We start from the raw sequence: 8,811 nt of genomic DNA on the forward strand, positions 1-8,811 counted from the left end.
ACCTCTTCTCTGGAACTCTCCAATATTAATGTGTGATGTGTCTTTCTTTTCAAACAGCGACTTATTATGGAAAAGGAACTTATTTTGCAGTAAATGCAAATTATTCTGCTCATGGCACATACTCCCAACCTGATGGAAATGGAGAGAAACACATGTACCTGGCCCGGGTTCTCACCGGACTCTACTGTGCAGGAGATAAAGGGATGAAAACACCTCCAGCCAAAAATACAGCCGACCCCACTGACCTTTATGACAGCGTGACGGATGACGTCCAGAATCCTACAATGTTTGTGATATTTAATGATATCCAGGCCTACCCCGAATATCACATCATCTTCCAGGGATGATCTACGACTGTGTCCGGGGATCACACAAATCTCTGGAGACATCCTGAAAATCCCCTGTTTTGGTGTCACTTGGTCAGATCAGGATATCATATTGTCAGAGCGTGGCTCCATCACTTGTCTACAGCAGCCATAAAACACTGATAAATAATTCCAGAGGAAACAAGCACACAGGGACTCATCAGTGAAGGATCAGAGAGTGAGGAGGAGGGGGATGGCCTAGCCTCCCATTGTCTATATTCTCTGGGATCTCCATGGCTCATTGCTCCACAACTTCTCATGTGCTGCACTCATTCTCTGCGACTCTGATCTTCACTCATTGGGCCTCAGACAGGAGAGAGCCGACTGCTTCTGGCTGGGGAGGGGGAGGGGGGGTAGAACAATCAAAGTTGGAGCCCATGGCATCACCAGATATACGTTTCCAATAACAGCGTGTAGACTATTAAAATATGGATGTCAAACAACAACAAAGAAAAATTCCCAACTCACTTACCAGCCTGCCTGCAGCAAGCCGAATTGTCCCATCCAATAATTCACGTTAAAAACCAGGGTTTAGTTTGTACACGTTTTCAAATAAATGCGTAAGCTGCAGAGGCCACGCCATGGCACCCTACTACCACGCCATGGCACCCCACTATTATCTGCATCATTATCTGTCCTATCTCTATAAATTTTGAGAGCCTCCATAGTAGGAGCACCTATATAATAATGGATAGATTGAGGGCAGGTATGCCGGGAGGGAGCCCACCCCTCCTTAACCACTTCCATGCCATAGGCCAGGGGTCTCCAAATTATGGCCCTCCAGTTGTCCCCTGTGAATGTCAGAGCTTTACAATGCCTCATGGGACTTGTAGTTCTGCAACAGCTGGGGGACCACAGTTTGGAGATCCCTGCCGTAGGCCATCATATGACGTCCTGGACCAGATGGTGCCCGGCCTTCTCTATGATCCTTGGAGGCCGGAAACAACGTCATGACGTCACTTCCGGTGCCAGAAGATGTAAACACGGCCATTTTTTTTGCTGGGAAGCCTGAGATCTTTTTTTTATTTTGATCTCAGGCTTTTTTTTTCAAACATAGAGGAGAGATTTGAGGACTTCAGGACCTCAGATCTCTCTGTAAAGAAGACCTGTCATGCACTATTCCTATTACAAGGGATGTTTACATTACTTGTACTAGGAATAAAAGTGATCCAAAAAAAATGAAAAATTAAAGGGAAAGTCTAAAAATAAAAAAATTAAAATAAAATAAACAAAAAAAAAAACATTTAAAGTGCCCCGCCCCTCATGCTTGCACTCAGAAGCAAACGCATACGTAGGTCGCGAACGCATATGTAAACGATGCTCAAACCACACATGTGAGGTATCCCCGCGAATGTTAGAGCGAGAGCAATAATTCTAGAACCAGACCTCCTCTGTAACTCTAAACTGGTAACTTGTAAAAAAAATTTAAAGTGTCACATATGGAGATTTTTATGTACCAAAGTTTGTCGCCATTCCACAGGCGTGTGCAATTTTAAAGTGTTACATGTTAGGTATCTATTTACTCGGCATAACATCATCTTTCACATTATACAAAAAAATTTGGCTAATTTTAGTGTTATGTTTTTATTTTAATTCAAGAAAGTGTTTATTTTTTTTTTTAATTGCTGCTAAATATCGTGTGACAAAAAAAATTGCCATTTTATTCCCTAGGGTGTCTGCTAAAAATATATATATAATGTTTGGAGGTTCTGACTAATTTTCAAGCAAAAAAATTTATGATTTTTACATGTAGGAGAGGAATGCCTTACAACAGTAAAATCAGTCTATATATACAGTAAAGCATGCTTGTTATACTCACTGTGGGGCCTAAGGGGTTAATCCTGCACATTGGGTAAAAAGACTCCTTGATCCTGTCTTTTCTGATCCTCCCCTTCTTCCACTGTCCCTTATCCATCTCCTGATAATATAGAGCCTTGGGGGCACTCTGCACATGCTCAGTTTGGTGTGTATTGCTAGAAGGTTTTTTTTCTTGGGAGGGTGCATGTGATCAGCACAGGGCCAATCAGCACTGCCCAGACAGAGGGTCAGGGGTCTTGTATCCTCCCCAGGACATTCAAAGAAGAATGAAAACAAACCTCTCCTACAAGCTTTAACCAGACACTGATAGAAGTCACAAGACTGCTGTAAACTGCGGATGAGAAAAGGTATTTAGCAGTTTATATTTACTAACATTTCCATGTTCCTTGTACTGTGGGAGAGCAGATATAGTGACTGCAAAGTCCTCGGTAGGGATAAGCTGAACACCCCCCAGTTCGGTTTGCACCAGAACATGCAAACAGGCAAGAAATTGGTGCGAACACCGTTAAAGTCTATAGGACATGAATATGAAAAATCAAAAGTGCTCATTTTAAAGGCTAATATGCAAGTTATTGTCATAAAAAGTGTTTGGGGACCCAGGTCCTGCCCCAGGGGACATGGATCAATGCAAAAAAAAATTTTAAAACAGGTGAAAAGGCTGATTTGAACCTATAACTGCAGTGAATGCAGGCTCCTGGGGAGATCAGATATAGTGACTGCAGGCTCCAGGGGAGACCAGATATAGTGATTTGCTATTGTCACAAAGCTCGGGAACCCACCCTTTTTGAAGCCAATTAGAGTCTCGGGCTCTAATCATGAGCTTCACAAAAAAAAGCCCCATTGAAATCCATTCGTCCGGCATGTAGATTAAGGGTCGGGCGCATGGATTAGGGGGGCGGCACCCCTGCACCCTTAATGGAGTGGCCGTCATTGCTCCTAGGGGTTTATTGATAGGGTGGTAAATGTGACATCTGCTGCCACCCATAAACTATCATTGGCCACAAAAACCCAGGAAAAAGGGTTTGACCTCTAACGCATTGGTACAGGTCTCCCTCGGTCCGTCATAGTTACATAGTCATCTCTTCACTCACCTGGTTAATGATATTTGCTGGTGGTGTCAAGCCTTGAAATGCACCATGTCTCATATCTGGTGGCCCCCATGTGGACATTCTGGCAACAAATCTTTGATCTATATTGTAAGCTCATGGTAACTTCTGTCCAAGTGACCCCCATGGTGGCTCTCCTATCCATGATCCCTGGTCCCTTTTAAATCTGCGAAAAAGAATGTCCTCCAACATTTTCTAGCTGCAGCCTGAACGGTTATCCCCTGATACTTCAAATCCACCACTGTACCTTCCCTGGATGAATGGGCGACTGAATTAGACTCCATTAGGGACTTGGAACGTCTGTTGGCCCAGAACAATTTTCACACACCTGGACTGCTCCATGTTCCGTTACTCATCCTAATATCTGGGCCAAAAAAGGATCCTCCCTTCATCTCTTCTTAGCTATGATGTAGAGCCCCCTTCCCTTATCCCCCCCCCCCCCCCACACACTCCTTTTGGTTTTCTAATTGTTCATTACTATGTTTTCTCCTCAGCTCATCGGTGACTTCCCCTCTTTCAGCACACACGGTACATGTACTTGTTCCCAGTATACCCACTGACCATACTACTATCCCACACCTATATTCTCCACACAGTATATTCTTCATGATATGCTCTCTACTTATGTTCCACTCCCAGGTTGTTATAAACATCTTTATTTTATGTTGTTTTGTTTTTTTCTTCTCTTTGTCACGCCGATTGATAAACTGTGCTTCAATATTTATGTGATTACTCTACTCTCAGGTTCCTTTACTTATGTATTGTAAACCATTCAATAAAACCAGATTGAACATACACCCGCTGCCGCTGAAACTTACTGGTTAATGTGTAAATACAGTGATTGAATTACCTGCAGTGAATGGTATTGTCAGGGCGATAAGGATGTGGAACTCTCTTCCACAATTGGTGGAGGCAGCGGGAAGTATTGATAGTTTCTAAAGACTCTTGGATGTGCATCTTGAAGAACACAATATACAGGGATATGGGAAATGATTATCAACATTGACACATGTACACCCACACAGGATGGACTATTGTCTTTATTAAACCTTACCTTACATTCATAGCTTCATGAATATGCCCCCCAGAATATTTATCTCCTTAAAGTACAAGTATATCTAATCAGTGAAACAATAGATCTTTATTCATGAATTGCCTACAGATTAAAATGGTTCTAAAGAAATCTGTCAGAAAGCAGGGGGCAGAGAGCTGAAATAATACTCAGGAGAGTGAGGAGTGAGTGAGGAGAGTTCTGAGAGCTGATTGGAAGAGACACACCCCCTCGATACAGCGCACAGGAACAGAGCTGAGGCTGTCAATCACAGGCTGTGTGCTGAAGTCCTCCCCTGTCACCATTTTTCACCTTGGTGTCAGGAAAACTTGTCAGAAGGTACTGATGCCGATAGCAGAGGAATGACAGAAATTGCACTTAGTGCTCTGGACTGAGACAAGCACATTACTATAGCGGGATATGCTTTGTTCATATTTCAAGTCTGAGGTTTACAACTACCTCAAAGTAAAAATACATCTGGGTACAGCCCCCCTCCCCCCCACCCAGCTCCCCCTTATACTTACCTGAGCCCCATCTCCATCCAGCAATGTGCATGAGAGCGGCAGCTCTCCCAGGTCTCTCTCTCCTCATTGACTCACAGTGGGAGCCATTGGCTCCTGCCGCTTTCAATCACAGCCAATGAGGCCGAGCCGCACTCTGTGTGTGAATGGACAATGTCAATTCTCAGGAGTCTGCTCAAGGACTTCCATAGCAAGAGGCAGGGGGGAGGAGCCAGGGCCACCATCTGGGGGCCCTAAAAAGAAGAGGACTGGGGCTTCTCTGTGCAAAACCATTACAGAGCAGGGAAGTATAACATGTTATTATAAAAAAAAACCTTTAAAATGACTTTAACCACTTCCCACCCGGCCTCTAACAAAATGACGGCTGGGCGGGCCTCTAGTCGATCCCGGTGGATGTCATGTGACGTTCTCCCAGATCACGCGGAACGATCCGTCACTGGCTGCCTCCACCGGACACATTCAATGACTGATCAGTGTATCGGCTTTCTGCAGGTACCATGTGACCGCTGTGACCAATCACAGCAGGTCACATGATAGTTGTAAACAATAGGTGGCTTCCTTTCAAGCCATCTGAAGAGTTAAATAATTGTTTTACCACTTAAGGACCGGAAGGATTTACCCCCTAATGACCAGGCCATTTTTTCGCGATATGGCACTGCGTCGCTTTAACTGACTCTTGCACGGTCGTGTGATGTTGTATCCAAACAAAATTGACGTCCTTTTTTCCCCACAAATGGAGCTTTATTTTGGTGGTATTTGATTATCTCTGTGGTCTTTATTTTTTGCGCTATAAACAAACAAAGAGCAAAAGTTTGAAAAAAAATTATATTTTTTACTTTTTGCTATAATACACATCCCAAAAAAAAAAAAAAAGTAAATAAAAAATTCTTCATCAGTTTAGGCCGATATATATTCTTCTACATATGTCTGGTAAAAAAAAAAAAAAAAAATCGCAATAAGCGTATATTGATTGGTTTGCGCAAAAGTTATAGTGTCTACAAAATAGGGGATAGATATATGGCATTTTTATTATTTTTATTTTTTTTTTACAAGTAATGGCGATTCGCGATTTTTAGTGGGACTGCGACATTATGGCGGACACATCGGATACTTTTGACACTTTTTTGGGACCATTGACATTTATACAGCGATCAGAGCTAAAAATAGCCACTGATTACTGTATAAATGTCACTTGCAGGGAAGGGGTTAACACTAGAGGGCGATCAAGGGGTTAACTGTGTTCTCTAGGCGTGTTCTAACTGTAGGGGGTAGGGATGAGCTTCGAGTTCGAGTCCAACTCATGTTCGCCTGTTCGCCGACCAGCGAACAATTTGGGGTGTTTGCGGCAAATTCGAAAGCCGCGGAACACCCTTTAAAAGTCTATGGGAGAAATCAAAAGTGCTAATTTGAAAGGCTTATATGCAAGTTATTGTCATAAAGAGTGTTTGGGGACCCGGGTCCTACCCCAGGGGACATGGATCAATGCAAAAAAAAGTTTTAAAACCGGCCATTTTTTTGGAAGCGTGATATTGACCCGAAGGGCCTGGTATTGAATTTAGGGGGACCTCCCACATCATTTTTTTTTTTTAATGTTGGTTCGGGGTTCCCCTGTGGGGGAATTCCCATGCAGTTTTTATCAATGAACTTTTATGTGTATTGTCGGACCGACAATTCATTAATAGCCGCGAGTAGTTTTAAATGACTTTTTTTCCTTCAAAATGTCATTTTGCTGTCAGACTGTTCTAAACACGGGAAACATGCGCCCCTTTACAGGCATACTATAGACACCCCCCAGGTACGAAATTTAAAGGGATATTACACTTTTATTGTTTCACTTTAAGCATTATTAAAATCACTGCTCCCGAAAAAACTTTTTTTTGCATTGATCCATGTCCCCTGGGGCAGGACCTGGGTCCCCAAACACTTTTTATGACAATAACTTGCATATAAGCCTTTAAAATTAGCACTTTTGATTATTCATGTTCGTGTCCCATAGACTTTAACGGTGTTCGCGTGTTCGAACAAATTTTTTGCCTGTTCGCAACTTCTGGTGCGAACCGAACAGGGGGGTGTTTGGCTCATCCCTAGTAGGGGGGATGGGCTGCCAGGGACATGACAGAGATCGCTGTTCCGGGTCACTGGGAACAGAAGATCTCTGACATGTCCCCTGTCAGAATGGGGAATCGCCTTGTTTACAAAGGCAGTTCCCTGTCCTGCCACTGTAATAGGCGATCATGGGTCGCTGGCGGATATCAAGTCCACCTGACCCACGGGCACGCTTGTGCAGGTACAGCGTTTCGCGCAGGAGAGCCAACCTGCCGTCATAGAATCTCTGAAAAACGAAAATTCGTCCGAATTTTAATTTGGAACGAAACGAACAGCACATGTCTATTTGTATCTGATTGGTGGGCAGAGATGGTCCAACCCACCTGCTTTTTGTATACTTAACATATTGAGCCACGCCCAATAAACAAGTCTCTGCTCTACACTCCACTGTGTGTATCTTAATAAGCAGGACTTCCAGGACCCTGAAGCCAAGGTAAGGTGAGGGGGAGGCCGATGGTAGAATTTAACCCCTACAGTGCAGTGGTGTCAGTTACGTGGGATGAGTTAGAGACCACCTTTTTGGTTGCCCTCCTATAACGGACTCGAAGTGGCTTAAGAGTTAAAAAGAGGACCGTATGGAAGGCTGCCTAAGTGCATATTGTCCATGTTGGTTGCTTTAGGCGCTCCGTCCAATAGGCAGAAGAGTCAGGATATCCAGAGCTGTGGAGCTTGTGGAGAATTTATAGCCTAGGCAAAGAAAGGTAAAAGGAGGTTTGTATAATAGGGAAATGTATATTAGGAAAAAGAAAGAACTTCAATGTGTTCATAGACTTACAGTATGCTTTTATTACATATTTTTTTTGGTTGTTGAGAGACTTCCAACCACTATTGGTAAGTTTATGGAATGTGCTGGGCACATATTATTAAGCCAATGCCAAATGCACTGTTTATTTGGAATCATATATGGAAAAGGTGACGTCACTACTAAACTACATGTATTTAATGGTACCAAAATTTCCTCTCCTGGGGAATCTGATCAGATAGTCAGGTAGATTTAAAGGGTTAAAGAAAATTGCAATTACAAATTTTAAGCGTAAAATTATAAATGTTAGAAAATAATGTTTTAATGTAGAGGTGTAGAGTTCCGCCTTAGGATATAAGGTTTTTATTTATTTAAAATATTTTGTAGAAATTAGGAAGTTAATTTGCTTCAGCCATTCTCAAACCACAAGTGACATTTTGAGATATATATATAAAAGTAGTTTCCTGATTAGAGGGTACAATGTGAAGAGCTCAATTTTCTGCAAATATGTTTGAAAGACTGAAAAGAGGATTATAGGGATACTGTAGTGAACTAATACAGTTTTAACTTTTTGTGTGAATTTTCAGTGCTCATATTGTTGCAAGTCTTGAGGAATAGTACTTGTATTTTAGAGGGATCTAAGGTGGTGCATAGCTAGGATTTGAGCAATACATTGTACTTATTTCACACATAAATAGCACTTAATTCCAGCACATATAATATTAGAAGTTAAATTAGCCCATAGTATGTATTGAGTATATTTATGTGTGAAGTTCTACATGAAGTTTTGTAGTTGTCTAGTCCTATAAAGTTAATAGTTTGTCTCCATATTCTACCCCTGACATCGCACTTCACAAGCGGGCAAAAAAACCCTAAAAAAGTTTTAGTTTACAGTAACACTCACATTGACATGCACATTTTTAATAGGTTCTGGAAAAAAGGAGACTCAGTCGTAGTTAAACATTAAAGAAAATGTAGTTTCAATTGTGTTACAAGGAAAAAGAAGAAATCTGAATGGTAAAGAAATTATGGTGGAAAAAGAAGAAGTCAATTTTAACTAAATATATTTTTCATTTCTTTGACTCAACATATTTTTCTAAAC

The 8,811-nt window shown here is 41.9% G+C and overlaps 1 pseudogene; it reads left to right on the top strand.

The window, feature by feature from the left end:
• The window catches only part of LOC141147321 (protein mono-ADP-ribosyltransferase PARP14-like), a 148,552-nt pseudogene extending 144,600 nt beyond the window's left edge, over positions 1–3,952 (top strand).
• Positions 3,953–8,811: the final 4,859 nt, after the last annotated feature.

Source organism: Aquarana catesbeiana, linkage group LG06 (genome assembly GCF_042186555.1).
Source record: "Aquarana catesbeiana isolate 2022-GZ linkage group LG06, ASM4218655v1, whole genome shotgun sequence".
Taxonomy (NCBI): domain Eukaryota; kingdom Metazoa; phylum Chordata; class Amphibia; order Anura; family Ranidae; genus Aquarana; species Aquarana catesbeiana.